Source organism: Bubalus bubalis, chromosome 16 (assembly GCF_019923935.1).
Source record: "Bubalus bubalis isolate 160015118507 breed Murrah chromosome 16, NDDB_SH_1, whole genome shotgun sequence".
Taxonomy (NCBI): Eukaryota; Metazoa; Chordata; class Mammalia; order Artiodactyla; family Bovidae; genus Bubalus; species Bubalus bubalis.
Genome location: NC_059172.1, coordinates 19041296 through 19057405, shown reverse-complemented (window position 1 = coordinate 19057405; position 16110 = coordinate 19041296). Strand labels below are relative to the sequence as shown.

The following is a 16110-nucleotide window of genomic DNA, read 5'->3' as shown; positions in this document are numbered from 1 at the left end:
TACAGATAAGAGACAAACCAGTGGTAACAACAACCATTGCTTAATGTCTTTACCTCCATTTTCTCCTTTCCTATCTCTGTTACTTAAGCATGTTTTTCTAGAGTTACTAACACTGAGTTTGGGGTCAAATTCAGTGTATAATTCAGACACAGGAATCATCTTAATACCCCCTCACGTCTGACCAATTCTTAGTCTAGACTTCTCAAAGGGGCAGATCAATGTCGTGGAAATATAGTCCAACAGGTGAACTGGCATTTGACAAGCCAATTGCCAAATTCACCATTGAATCACTGAAAGGTCACCTATCTCATTCACAGCCAATCAAGATAAAAAAATGATTTTTTTTTTTATTGAATTTGTATCACTTTCCAGGCCAAGGGGCCCAAACTGGCTAATGACATAAATGGCAAATAGAGTCAGTTGGGACTTCAGGTGTTCTCGCACAGGAAGTAGTAGGAGATGTATATACAATGGAATATTACTCAGAAAAAGGAACTAATTTGAGTCAGTTATAATGACATGGATGAATCTAGAGACTGTATACAGAAAGAAGTAAGTCAGAAGGAGAAAAACAAGTATTGTATATTAATGCATATATATAGAATCTAGAAAAATGGTCCAGATGAACCTATTTGCAAGGCAGGAATAGAGATGCAGACATAGACAATGGACTTGTGGACACAGGGAGGAGGAGAGAGTGGGATGAACTGAGAATAGCAGAGGCAGCCCACTCCAGTATTTCTGCCTGGAGAATCCCATGGACAGAGGAGCCTGGTGGGCTACAGTCCATGGGGTTGCAAAGAGTCGGACATGACTGAGCGACTAAGCACACACACACATACATTTATACACACACACACACACATACATATACACTACCGTATGTAAAATATATAATGGGAAGCAGCTGTATAGAACAGGGAATTCAGTTTGGTGCTCTGTGATGGCCTAGAGGGCTAGGATGGGTAGCAGGTGGGGTGGCAGAGAGACTCAAGAGGGAGGGGATATATGTGTAACTACAGCTGATTCACTTTGTTGTACAGCAGAAACCAACACAACATTGTAAAGCACTTATCCTCCAATAAAAAATAAATTAATATTTTTTAATTAAAAAAAAGTACTAGGAGAAAAAAACATAAAGGAATAAATAAAATGACACTCATTCTGCTGAGAACCAAAAGTCAAAAACACTAGCTCTGATTAGCAGCTGACAGAAGGGACCTTGGTAGAATGCAACTACATAATTACATGGTCATCGGATTCTTGGTTAAAATCTACCTTTTCCAGTTATGGCTGGGACAAGGCATTCATTTCATCTCTAGAACGATAATGTTCAACTCACTGGGTCATTATAAAACCTTCAGTAAGATTTTTTGTTGTTGTTCAGTGGCTAAGTCCTGTCTGACTCTTTGTGACCCCATGGACTGCAGCACACCAGGCTTCCCTCTCCCTCACTATCTCCCAGAGTTTGCTGAAACTCACGTCCATTGAATTGGTAATGCCATCCAACCATCTTATCCTCTGTTGTCCCCTTCTTCTCCTGCCTTAAAATCTTTCCCAGCATCAAGGTCTTTTCCAATGAGCCAGCTCTTCGCATCAGGTGGCCAAAGTATTGGAGCTTCAGCTTCAGCATTAGTCCTTCCAGTAAGTATTCAGGGTTGATTTCCTTTAGGATGGACTGGTTTGATCTCCTTGCTGTCCAAGGGACTCTCAAGAATCTTCTCCAACACCACAGTTTGAAAGCATCAATTCTTTGGTGCTCAACCTTCTTTATGATCCAACTCTCACATCTGTACATGACTACTGAAAAAAACCATAGCTTTGACTATATGGACTTTTGTCGGCAAAGTGATGTCTCTGCTTTTTAATACACTGTCCAGGTTTGTCATAGCTTTTCTTGAAAGGAGCAAGCGTCTTTTAATTTCACGGCAGCAGTCACCATCCACTGCAATTTTGGAGCTGAAGAAAATAGATGGTACTTATGAAAGCACCAACAGTATTTAACGCAAAATCAACATTCTATTTTAGCTTCCTTTCCTTGTCTTAAATGCCTAAAATGGTACAAAATGACCACTCAGATAGCTTAGCTACCAGTGAGTTTTAGTACATCACTATAGCAACAAATGGTATTTGTGCTTTTTACAAAAAGAAAGTACCAGAAGGAGGCCCAAGTGGGTGGGAGCCTGGGAAGTTCCCAGGGCTATAAGCTCCGCACTGTGAACTGGCATGGATCACCTCTGGAAGAGCATCAGGAGAACACCCTTAAGTATAAAACCTCTGGACTTCTGTGAGGTCCTCCCCAGGGTAGAGACTTGAGTCAGCCTTGACCCAATGGAATCACCGATCTCCAGAAAGGTTCATCACCCAAAACAGAAATAAGACACCAAGGAACAGTGAATCTCCAGGCCCAAGTGACAGACTGGGGTGGAGGTGTTTGATCTTCCCAAACTGGGAACTCCTTCTAAAAATAAAGATTGAGCCATGGCCTAGGAACACACTGGCCAGCCCAATCCCCAGGGCATGTCGATTCTGAAGTAAATGCCACTCCCTCTGGCTCTGGTTCACTGAACAACATGAAAATGAATTTGAAAACTTCATATTAGTCCAATAAAAGGAGGCAATTCATGGGACATGGGCTCCAGGCTTGAGCCACAGGGAACCTGGCCCCAATTAGTTTGCCTTGAGGCAAACTGTCTCTTCTGCTAAATTGTCCTCTTCCCCACACCCTCTGACCCAGCCTTTGTAGACTAATCTTTATTTCCTCTTCAAGATTCATTTCTGCTATGACTTCCCTCAGGAAGTCTTTGTTGATTCCCGAGTTTGCTTTTTGGATGTTGTTCCTGCAGCTTATCTCTCTCAAGGTATTTATCACAATTCACTTGTCTTTTCCCCCACTAGACTAGAATTAAGGCAAGATCTTGACTTACTTGATTCTGTCTTCCCCACACTCAGTGTGCTTCCTGGCATATAGTAGACACTCAATCATTGTATGTTTAGAAATGAGTGAATGAATGGGTGACTAGATAGAAAAATATGTTCTAGTCACAGGTTCTGTGTGATACTCCATTCTAGATGGTAGTGTTCTAAAAGACTAAGAAATCCGTGAGGAGGAGAGAAAAGAGAACAGAAGTACAAACACTCACATTAGAAAAACCAGTGGGAGGTAGGAAGGGCAGGTCAGCACCACTCAAGTGCTGGCCCTTCCTTGCTGGTAGTTTTGATCCAGTTGCCCTGCCCAAGCGTGGTGGCCTCACTGCTCCCAGCATTTTCGGGGAATGCGGAGCCATGAACCTCAGCTAATGAGGCCCTCAGGGAAAACTGATGAGGACACAGGAAGATACATTAGGACTGTGGATTTAAAAAAATATTCAGAAGCTCAAAGCTGAGAGTTATGTTTTATTTGGTGGGAATTTTTAGAACTTAAGGCTGGGAGACAGCATCTCAAGTAACCCTGAGAGAACTGCTGAGAAGATGAGGGGAGGAGCCAGCTTGCACAGAAGTTTTGCAAGAAAGGGCAGGTAGTCCGAACATCAAAAGATTACTATTAATTAAAGGAAGCCAGATATCCCAAATTAAGAAATTTAGCATTTTTCAAATTGATGCTTTTGAACTGTGGTGCTAGAAAAGACTCTTGAGAGTCCCTTGGACAGCAAGGAGATCAAACCAGTCAATCCTAAAGGAAATCATTGGAATATTCATTGGAAGGACTGACTATTCTTTGGAAGGACTGATACTGAGGCTGAAGCTGCAATACTTTGGCCACCTGATGCAAAGAGCTGACTCATTGGAAAAGACCCTGATGCTGGGAAGGATTGAGGGCAGGAGGAGAAGGGGGCGGAAGAGGATAAGATGGTTAGATAGCATCACTGACTCAATGAATATGAATTTAAGCAACCTCTGGGAGTTACTGGAGGACAGAGGAACCTGGTGTGCTGTGGTCCTTGGGATCACGAAGAGTCCAACACAACTTAGCAACTAAACAACAAAAGCTTTTCTATGTTTGGGAAGATGCAAGAGTCTGGGCTCAGTGAAATCATTCCTTTGACATGCACCTCAGCTAGCTGGGGCTGGATTCTGGCATTTTTCACATCCTGAGTTTTTCCAGGGCTTACAGTAGGGAGTGGCTGCGGTCTGATGGCTGCTAGGTAGCAGGTATTCTTTCTTTCCTGAGTTTCCTCAGGGTTCACCACCTCTCCATTAGTGGTGGCTGCAACTGCTGGTGACTATGACATCCTTGTTTACTGATATGGCAGGAAATATTCCATTTCTCAGGACTCCATTGCCAAGATCAACATCCCTAAATCTGGATTCTCGAAAATGTGATCCTTCAACCAAAGAGCCTGGACATTTATTCCTTTCCCAATGGGACTCTGACTTCAAGGCACTCCCTTGATTAACAGAGCTCTGGATTTGGCCCGGAGGCCTGGGAAGTTCCTCCTTTGGCCCCAGAAGCTCCCCAAACTGGACCTTCCCAATCAGTCCCCCAGACATGGGAGTGGCTGATATGTTGACTAAGTAGCTTAATGAGCTGCACCGCCTTCAGGCACCAGTAGAAACTGGGTGAGGCATCCAGTAGCTAAGACTTTCTGGGCATTTTGGTCACACCTCACCATTGCTTTTCTTCAGTGCAGTCTTCTGTGAACACAGTGGTCTGTCTGTTCACAGACCTTTTCTCTCCAGGCGGCCAATCTTGAAACGTGGTGTCAGGAATAAGCAAGAAGGCAAGTCACCATCATGACCATGTAAATGATCGGGGCAGGGAATCAAAAGGCCAGAGGGGCGACGCTTTAGGACTTCTTTAAGGTTTTTCATCGCTCTTCAAAATCACCCACTCCTGGCTCCCAGAAGCCTTGAAAGTCCTCCTCAAGAGAGACCTGCCCCTTTATATCCCTGCAGGAGACCAGATGAAAGCTAGAAATCCAAGGAAAGGCATTCACCGACACCTCAGTGTGAAGGATCTTCTCAGACCTCTCCCAAAGAACAGGACTGGCTGGGGGAAAATCCCTAGACACAGGTCCTGACCAAAACCACATCCAGAAGCCAAATAAAAGGAGGGGAGGCCAGAACACTGGATGTGAATTTTGCCCCAGTCAGTTCTGAAGTCACTGTGTTCAAATTCTGTGGCCTCAGCAGGGTTTCTTAAGGCTACCGATATTCTTTTTCTACTTTCCTTTTTTATTTGGAGGCTAGTTTCACATGTGTGTTCAATTTACGAAAATTAATTAAGCTGGTGATTTAAAGTCTATGTGTTTTTTTGCGTGCACCTTAGACTTGAAAAAAACACTTTAAGAAGATCCTCTGGAGAAGGCAACCCTCTCCAGTATTCTTGCCTGGAGAATCCCATGGACAGAGGAGCCTGGTGGGTTACAGTTCACGGGGTCACAAAGAGTCAGACACAATTGAGTGACTGAACAGCAGCAACAGCAGCAAAGGTCTTCTTCAGATGAGACAAAATTGGTGGGGTTTCTGGGTAGCCCAGGTTAACCCGAGAGTGATCTCATGGGCCCCAGGAAAGAAATTCCTGGTCTTTATCTGCCTCTTTATCTGCATTTCCATGCCCATAACTGCAAACTACTCTCACACAGTTTAACTTCCAAAAGAATGTTCCTTGTAGGCTCTTCTCTTTTCATTCTTCTTTTGAATTATAAATAATAACCAACATTTTATCCATTGAACTTAGTTACTTAGTTAAGTCGCTCAGGCGTGTCTGACCCTTTGCGACCCTGTGGACTGTGTAGTCTATTCCATCCGTGGGATTCTCCAGGCGAGAATACTGGAGTGGGTTGCCATTTCCTTCTCCGGGGGATCTTCCCGACCCAGTGATCGAACCCAGGTCTCCTGCACTGCGGGCAGACGCTTTAACCTCTGAGCCACCAGGGAAGCCATTGAACTTGTAAACACATAAATTAATAGTAACTTAATAAGGCCTTCCCTGGTGGTCCAGCGGATTAAGAATCTGCCTGCCATGGCTGGGGACATAGGTTCGATCCCTGGTCCGGGAGGATCCCAACTAAATTTGTGCAGCCACAACTATTGAGCTGCACTCTAGAGCCCAAAAGCCACAACTAGAGGGTAATCCTCAGCTCGCCACAGCTAAGGAAAGCCCAGCAGCAGCACTGGAGACCCGTGCCGCCAAAATAAATAAATTAACAATAGTCACAACTTAACATTTGCATAGTTTACAAAATATTTTCACATCTTTTAACTTATTTCTTTATGACGTCCTCTACTGGGAAGGAGTTATTCCATCTCAGACATGGAGATTCTGAAGCTAGGGCAAGTTCAGAAGCAGCTGAGCTGGGGCTTGAACCAGGTGGTCTTGCAACAGAATGAAATCCTGTCTTGTACTCTGCCTTTGGGTCAGGGTCCTTTGGCTGCATCCTCTCTAGGGATGTCTGCAGAGTGATGGACACAAAAATACTTCCATCTCTGCCCAGGCACTGGCAACTTATGGGACATGCGAGTCTAGCTCCCGGAGAAGGAAAGCAGAGAGAGGAGTATGACCCTAGTGGAGAAAAAAGGCAACGTGAGCTCAGGGAACCCATCATCTTGTCACCTGTCCTGGACAATCAATGCTCCTGGGTGCTATTTTTTTTTTTTTTTTTTTAAGAAAACACAGATCTCTAAGCCCCATCCCTGACTATCCCAGTTCAGCATATCGGTTGAGTCTTAGACCTCTGGACTTTTTAGAAAGCATTCAGGTGGCTTTGCTGCTGTCGATCCACAGGCTGATGTCCAGTCAAAATCTGAACCGGTGTGATGAAGGGGAGCTTATGATTTCACACATCTCACTGTCTTGCCACTGGACAGCTTTCACTATTACAAAGCTGCTCCTTTACGATGAGACTAAATTTTCCCTGTGGCTTCTACTCATTGGTTATTTTTCTACCCCATGGAATCAGTTAATAATAATCATAGTTAGCACCAGGCAACATACTAGACATTTCACATGCATTATCTCACTGACCACTCCAAACACTTTCACGACATAGATACTATTATTGTTCCTTTTCATAGACAAAAAACGAGATCAGAGAGGGGAGGTCATTTGCCCAAAGCCAGGTAGCTGGCGAGTGACTGAACTGGGATGGGAACCCAGCTCTACCTGTGTAAGGTCCATGTTCTTAATCATGACACACTTGTAATACCTGAAGCCTAATTCCTTCTCTACCCACCAGCTTTCCCATAATTTTCTCTTCCTCAAGTTCCTGACCACCCTGGTTGCAGCACTTCAAACCACTTACATCCACTTACAATGTACCTCCTAGGCCAGACACAACCCTCCAGATGGGGTCTGGCCACATCCCTGCCCTCTGAGAGAGTCAAGGGCAGGCTTTCTAAAGTCTACCAGAGCTGAGGCTTTGGTCCTGCATTTGAAGAATGAAGGCCAGTAGCTAATCTTACACTTGAGAAAGAACAGATCAGGAGTACTGATAATAAACAGGGACCATTGATTGACTTTTATTGTGTACCAGCATAATAGTACAGATACAGAATCATGCCCACTCTCCCAAAATGTCCATGCCCTAATCCAGGACCCATGAGAATGTCAGTTACATGGCAAAGGGGAATTAAGGTTACTCATTAACTGACCTTGAGATGTAGTTTATTCTGGATTATCCCAGTAAGACATATATCATCACAAGTGCTCTTATAAGTAGAAGGAGGCAAGAGAGAGAGAGAACTAGAGAAATGGCAACATAAGAAAGACTCGGTCTAACATCATTGGCCATGAGTCAAGGGATGTGTGGACAGCTTCTGGAAGCTGGTAAAGGCAGAAAACCAAGCTCTTCTTTACAGCCTTCAGGAAGAAACACAGTCTTGCTGACATCTTGATTTTAGGCTGTGCGTGTATGCTAAGTTGCTTAAGTCATGTCTGACTGTTTGTGACCCCATGGACTATAGCCTGCAAGGCTCCTCTGTCCATGGGATTCTCTAGGCAAGAATACTAGAGTGGATTGCCATGCCCTCCTCTAGGGGATCTTCCTGACTCAGGAATCGAATACATGTCTCTTACATCTTCTAGATTGGCAGGCAGGTTCTTTACCACTAGCACCACCTGGGAAGCCTTTAAAACACTTACTTTGTAGTAATTTGTTATAGCAACAATAGAAAAATAATAGTCCCAGACCATAGCTAAGTGTCTTATTTGGTGTTTATAGTAAGCTTAAGAGGCAAGATGGCAGACACTGGGAGTTTCTGACCAATATTCACTCCTCTCCTTCTAGAGTTCTGTTCAGAGAGGCAGCTGGCTTGCCTCTCAGTCTCCCTTCCTGTGAGGTAGGCAGACTTCTTTGACATCACCCTTCCTCCCTTCTTCCACTAGCGAGGGAAGCTCTAGATAAACAGAGGCTAAAGCACCATCTTTCCTTAACCATTAGCCTGTTTCAAAGACTGGTCAACATCCTGTCTCTAAATGGTACCCATCATCTGTGAAAATTAATAAAAGGAAACTCACTACAGTGGAGTTAGGGGACCAGAAGGGAGACCTCTCATGCACAAACCAACAGGAAGAGACATACCTTGCATCTCCAGCAGGGAGAGACTCTACTCTGATCAGGAAGAAGAAAGATTTCTGCTTTCCTGGCAACAGTTCAGCCAATGAGAGACTCACAACTCAGCCAATGAGAAGCCACTAGATTTTGAACTCCAAGTTTCCTCTGATGGACTTTTTGTTTATAGCAGTCCCTCCCAACTTCCTCTTCTCCTCTATAAAAGTCTCCTCTTTTTTTTTAAACCAGATTTATACATATTTCATTATAGTTGCATGTCCCAAATTTCAGTTCTTCACTTCTCCTAAGTAAACCTGTCTTGCTAGTAAAAAATAACTGGCTGTTTCATTGTTTTAGGTTAACACACCCAAGGAAGCATTTCAGGGCCTCCTAGATGACTTGTGTTTTTTCTTACCTTGGTTCCTTCTAATGAGCCGCTAAATATATGGCTATTAATCTGTCAGCATCAAGGAGTTGCAAGTGACTGCAAGGAGATAAAACCAGTTAATCCTAAAGGAAATCAGTCCTGAATATTCATTGGAAAGACTGATGCTGAAGCTGAAACTCCAATACTCTGGCCACCTGATGTGAAGAACTGACTCATGGAAAAGACCCTGATGCTGGGAAAGATTGAAGGCAGGAGGAGAAGGGGACGACAGAGGATGAGATGGTTGGATGGCATCACTGACTCGATGAGTTTGAGCAAGCTCTGGGAGTTGGTGATGAACAGGGAAGCCTGGTGTACTGCAGTCCATGGGGTCACAAAGAGTCGGACACGACTGAAAGACTGAACTGAACTGAATCTGTCAACTAGATATTCAGTCCCTGTTAATTCCACCAGATTGACTGCCCAATCTCCTCTTAACTAGTCTTGTATGTTTATTTTACAAGTGATAAACAGAACCATTCAATCACCAGGAAAATTCCTTCCTAAGAGAAGAATGTGCATTTCTCACACTGGTAACTTATTGAGACAGATTGGTTCACAGTGGTCTACATAAATTTGGCAAAGCCCACAAGTACAATACATCCTTTTTTATGATCCATTCCCCCTGCCCCACTTTTAATAGCTAGATGTATAGTTCATGGTGTTCTAGGACTGTATTACTTCTTATATTAAACCTGAAATCTTAATTGTCTCTTTGACATTGTTTCTTTGAATAATCCTTTCTTGAGTCCCAATCTACTTTTCATGCTTGTAAGAGCTTGCACTTCATACTTTATCACATTAAAATTGCCTCCTTAATGTTTGAATATCTTCCCCATTAGGCTTTAAACTCTGTGAGGGAAGGGCCCGTATCTACTCCTGGACCCAATATTTATTAGGTGCTCATTCAGATTTCATTGGGGCTTCCCTGGTAGCTTAGCTGGTTAAGAATCTGCCTGCAATGAAGGATAGCTGGGATCAATCCCTGAATTGGGAAGATCCCCTGGAGGAGGGCATGGTAACCCACTCCAGTGTTGACTGGAGAATCCCCATGGACAGAGGAGCCTGGTGAGCTACAGTCCATGGGGTTGAAAGAGTAAGACATGACGGAATGACTAAGCACACAAGATTTCATTGAGAGACTAATGATTTGCAGGTACCAGGGGGACCCAAGTCTTTAGGATCTAGGAGGTGACTTTGTCAACAAGTGGCAGGAGCTTCCCCAGATCAGGCACTAAATAAGAGGCTGTTCCTATGGATATGGATTTGGAGAGAAGCATAAAGTGCAAGGAAAGAATATACAAAACTCCTCAGCTTTGAAGTCGACCAGAAGCTCAACTAACATCTGATGACCCTGCCAAAAGCAACCAGGGCCTCTAATTACTGAAAGTAGTCATACCTTGACTTTTTATGCGCCCTTGAATCATTCTAGTCACAGCTCTTCCGATATCCCTGGAAGGGGTCTGGTATGTTGGCCATTGGACCATCAACACCATATCATTCCACACAACTGAAGTGAAAGTTCTTCATCCCACATGCTTGGGAAGAAAGGTTCAATCTTGCTTAAACCGTTAAAATATTTCATTTATTTCTGAGTGTGCTTTATTTCCACATCAAGGACTTATCTGGTTGGCTCTTAAATCATGACATCAAAACAAGGATCATGCCTTATCTTTCCTTGAAACTACTATACAATGGCATGCACAATGCCAGGCACCTAATAGGTTTTCAGTGAAAACTAGTAGATCAAAATAAGTGCTAAGATAAAATATGATAATAGGGGTTGGATAAGATCTAATGTTCCTTGAAATCAGTTCCCGGGACTCCAGGACATCCTAGGGCTTTGAGTTAATACAGAAGTGGCAGGCTTTCTTGCCATGGGCAATTTCACCTCCTTCTTCTACCCAGCCCATGTGCCCTAAGGTCACATTCTGCTGACACTTGGGCCATTGTCCCTTACTTGAGAACAGATCTAACTTCACAGTGCAATACAGAGAACGGGGAGAAGAGGTTTTACATCACATCCCACCTAGCAAACATATAATAAAAGTTCATTGTAATCATCTTTGTCCTTCCTCCTCATACTCCTCCATATTCCTCACTCTCAGTTACCATAGTCCATTGAGCAAAACACAAGCCTGATGGATTGTCCAACAGCTGCCCAGCTGTCGTTCTTCAAGCATGCTCCTTTTAGTGGGTCTCTTCCCCATCCCTACACGGTATAACAAGTACTTCCAAAGAGCTCTTTCTTAGACACTAAGAAAATATTCTTGTTTTTACACCAAAAATAAAGGAGAGAAGTCACAGAACCCATTCATTCCTTTAGGCAAATATTCCTTTTATTTTTGGCTAAGTTCAGTCAGAAGTAATTTTAGCAATGTTAAAGGTAACAATTTGAGAATTAATCCTAAAAATCTCTTTTAATTTGCAGTGATAGATGCCAGCAAATTGTTAACCATTTACATTTTTCTTAACTAAACATCATTGTTCTTTGTTTGGATCTAAAGTACCAAAGGTGTTTGACCACTTTCCTGCCTTTGTAAGTGAAGTCTGAGGAATATGACAAAGCTTAAATGAAATAGGCAAGATTTTCCACTTGGAGAGTATTGCAAGAAATGCCATTTTTTGAGGTGGTAGTCCACACAACTATCTTTCCCCCAACTTCATTTTTTCCCCACCAATTCTTCCTTTCAGTCTATGGAAGGGCTTATAACACAAGAGTAACACACAGCTGTTGTTACTACTTTTTAAAATTTCAATTATTGAACAATGTTTAAAAGCTAATATATTTCATGTCAAAATTCAGATTTCTCTCATCTCTTAGAGTACTAGAAATATCTAGGCATCCTCCAACTTAATTCCTGAGTGATAACAATCAACTAGAACTGAGAAGTGATTGTCCTTTAGACAGACACAAATTTCCTACTCTGCCACAGTTCCCACCAGTCCCTATTGCTCCCTGATGTCAAAGCCCAGTGTCAGATACAAAAATAGCTTACACTGCTGTTTTTCCTGAAAGAAATGTTAAGAGGAGCATAAAGCACCTCCTGACTTCACTTATACACCTGCCTGGCTCCTGTTGAGTTAGCAATCCCTGTCCCCTGTAGTTCTGTCACTGCATAGATGAGGACTTTTCCTGTGTGCACAAACGAAATCCCCAAGCAAGGCCTGAGTATTTATTGGCCAGGAGTGTGGTTCAGAGTGAATCATGTTGTTACTAAAGATGTCACATAATTTACAACTTTGAACAAAGTCTCCCAGGGGACAAGAGTGAAAAGCAAGTGACCTGTGCCCTCACCTTCCCTAAGAGCAGGTAGAGACAATGCAAGGAAGAACAACTAATGTCAGGCCAGCAGGCTATGGAGGGTGGAGCAGGCTTTAAATTGTCTTTTCAGCAGGTCTCCCTGTTATCATGGCTCCAGGATTAGAATCCTCTAGAGCAATGACTCAATACGTGCTAAAATGCTGAGGATGACTTCAGCCTTTTTTTTTTTTTTAACAAGTCTACAGTGAGGGGCCGGGTGTGCAGATTTGGTAATTTGGACTCCAGTCTGTACAGTCCGGCTGGACAGCAGTTACTTGCAGCATCTTTTAAGACAGATGTTTTGTATAATGTGAGAAGTGATTGTTAAGTTATTTTATAGATGAGTAAACAAGATTAAGTAATTTGCCTGCTGTCAAATAGCTAGGAAAGGACAGACCTGGAAATAACAGGCTGATCTGTGTTTACTCAAAACCTCTTCCTTTTTTACCATAAAAGTGGCAGCTGCAAGAACCCGGAACTTTCAAATGAGAATAACATTCTTAGGTATTTCTTTAGTTACTGAATCATAGACCTGACTTCCATGTTCTAAATAGAGTGTGGTGTGATATGATGTGATGTGATGTGATGTGGTATGATGTGATGTGTGTGTGTGTGTGTAAGAAAAAGAGATTACTATTTTGCACTTTCTTTTACTTTGCCCTTCGGAAGTAAACTTTTCATTCTCCAGTCTTAACCAACACACCCAACTTCAACCTCATAGCTCATAATTCTTCTGAAATAAATACAAAATTTAGTTATTGAAAGCTACATTCCCCAGTATATTGAGCATATAGGTGGCTTCAGGCCAAATTCTTTCAAGTTTCAGCCATGGCAACAAGGGTTGCAAAATCAAGGCAGCATGATGAAGTCACTGGGAAGTAATTAGCAAAGTCCCAGAGCTTCCATGGCAGTAGTCCCTCCTCCCACCTGTTCTCAGACATGTTGACAATCCAGACCCAAAGCAGGCCACTTGCCTTAACTCTATGACTGAAGAAAGTGTTCAGAAAAGAGATTTTTAATTTGAGATTTTCCTCTGAATGATGTAAGGACTCATTTGTCAGAGAAAGGAACATGGTCTGTCATGAGTTAGCACTAGCCTCCTAGCAACAGAGCAAAGCAAATCTAGTCTCAGATTCCTCCCTTAGAAGATGATGATGAAAATAGGTTTCTTGGCATTCCCCACCTAATTTTCTTGGAAGGTTACCAATAGGTCAATTCCTCAATTGCATCCTACCAAATAGCTCCTTTTACCCATTGACCTTGGTTATCGATTACTGTGCATGTTATACTGCTATAATTTAGACAGCACACCAACTCTGGGGCAAGTGACTTTCTTTGGTTGATTTTCACAAGTCATTACGGGAAGACTGCTAATATTCCCATTTTATAGGCAAGAAAACTAACATGCCTAAATTCACCCACAAAGCAGCAGAACCACAGAGCTAAACCTACGTCTGTCTAACGCTAAAGCTCGAGTTTTTAAAGACTGCATTTGAGAAACTGGGCAGCCCATGCAAATACTCCATCTTTTGCTCTGCTTTTTGTAACTAACTAGAGTTTAGAGCAGGAGTCAGCAAATCATAGCCCACCAAATGGATCACAAAGCATAAAATAGTTACCATCTGACCTTTACAGAAAAAGTTTGCTGACCCTTGCCTTAGAGGAATGATAAACCAAATCCCAAATGTTCCATTGTGTTTACTGAGGTCCCTGTAGTACTTGAGATCAGAGGAGTCTATGGCTTATTTTTGATTCATGAAAAATTTCTTTTTGTTGATTTATGTAAATTAACTGATTTATAAGGCTGAGTAATGACCGTCGGAAATAAATTTGTGGAAAAAAAGAGAAGCTACAGAGCTGTGGTTCTACAATATCCGTTTCTTGGATCACTGTGGGGCTGTTTATTGGTTAACCAAACCCCACAGAGGGCTTTGCTAATCATGAAGACTTTGCCCAAAGGGTATGACCCTCTTTTGTTGTCATTCAGTCACTAAATCATGTTCGATTCTTTTTGACCCCATGGGCTGCAGTACACTAGGCTTCCCCATCCTTCACTATACCCCGGAGTTTGCTCAGATTCATGTCTATTGAGTCAGTGATGCTATCTAACCATCTTATCCTCTGCTGCCCCTTTTTTCTATTGCCTTCAGTCTTTCCCAACATCAAAGTCTTTCCAATGAGTCAGCTCTTCTCATCAGGTGGCCAAAGTACTGAGCTTCAGCATCAGTCCTTCCAATGAATATTCAGGGTTGGTTTCCTTTAGGATAGACCAGTTTGATCTCCTTGCAGCCAAGGGACTCTCAAGAGTCTTCTCCCACACCACAATTCAACCTTCTTAGAGCACAGGGGTCTCTGTAAATGTTGTTGGGGGATATCAGGGGAAAGCTTTCATCAGCATATAGCTAAATTGGAAACTAGCTGTTTGGATGGCTACCAGCATGCTAAGCCAACAGAAACAGTGACAAAGAGGGAAGTAAGTAAGGCAATGAGTATCATTCATTTTATTCACTGTTTTCAAAAGCATCAAGAGGTGTTCAGTAATCTTCGTGTAAAACAGACATCTGAGTCATCCCAACAGCAGGCAGTTCTCCTGGGTTATAAAAACATACTGATCCAGAAGGTCTTTCCACTGGGTCAAGAATGTGCCAAGAGCTGTACTGATACGAAGTCACTACATTACTCAGTTTGGATCCACAATCAATGAATACTTATGATCTGAGTCTACTTCTGTTGTAAAATGGACTAGGTGTACCATGTGTCTATAGGGCAGAGTCCTTCAGGACTGCGGGAGAGGGGCTAGAGGTAACAGCAGCAAATTCTGAAAATGCCACCGGTTTGCTATATAAACTTGTACATGAGTCGCCCCTGGTCTGAGCCTAAGATTCATGGCTAAAAGGAGATATTTGCATTGGATACCTCTGTGGTGTCTTCCAGCTCTTTGAGTAGGTGCAGTGGAAGCCCCACTAACAGGGTGGAAACTGTCCTGGAACACATGGCTGACATATTACTCACAATGCATTATGTCTCATTATCCAATTAGTGTTCTCATAATTATTCTCAATGTTATCATTGTCATTATCTTTACTTACAGCCTAAATGCTAATAATAGCCAGTATCTGTTAATTACTTTGTATGTGCAGATGTCATTTGGAATATATGGGAGAAGATCCTGTGCATTCTTTTAGATCAGGGATCACCAAACTCTAGCCATTGACCAAATCCTGCCCACTGCCTGTTTTTGTAAATAAAGTTTTATCAGAACATGGCTAGGCCCATCATTGTCTATGGTTGCTTTTGCACCACAAGGGCAGAGTTGAGGAGTTGTAGCAGAAACCCTATAATGTTTGTTATCTGGCCCTTCACAGAGACAAAAATTGCTGACCTCTCACTTAGCCCCTTGGAGAAGGCAATGGCACCCTACTCCAGTACTCTTGCCTGGAAAATCCCATGGACGGAAGAGCCTGGTGGGCTACAGTTCATGGGGTCGCACAGAGTTGGACACGACTGAGCGACTTCACTTTCACTTTTCACTTTCATGCACTGGAGAAGGAAATGGCATCCCACTCCAGTGTTCTTGCCTGGAGAATCCCAGGGACGGGGGAGCCTGGTGGGCTGCCGTCTATGGAGTCGTACAAAGTCAGACATGACCGAAGCAACTTAGCAGCAGCAGCAGCAGCAGCATTTAGTCCCTACTCTGCAAATCTGTTGCTCTTGCCTACCTAGTATCCACATACTACGTTCTTGGTTCTGCCGTTTTAGTTTCCCTTAGGACACCTCCTTTGGTGACCCTGTGGTTTGGGTGGAGCTGACCCACTGCCCACCTCAGGCCTGGCAAATCAAGATACTCCATCCTCAGGACAACAGAGATTCAGAGGTGGGGATGTAAG

General features: G+C 43.0%; 1 protein-coding gene across 9 annotated transcripts in view; it reads right to left on the bottom strand.

The window, feature by feature from the left end:
* The window catches only part of SLC1A2 (solute carrier family 1 member 2), a 168091-nt gene that overhangs the window by 72348 nt on the left and 79633 nt on the right, over positions 1-16110 (bottom strand). The window contains exon 1 of one of the 9 annotated variants that reach the window (XM_025266223.3): positions 10319-10501. The exons of the other annotated variants lie outside the window; for them this stretch is intronic. The gene's annotated coding sequence lies outside the window, so the exon portion shown is untranslated. Of the gene's footprint in view, positions 1-10318; positions 10502-16110 lie in introns of those variants that run through there. 9 annotated transcript variants of the gene reach the window in all.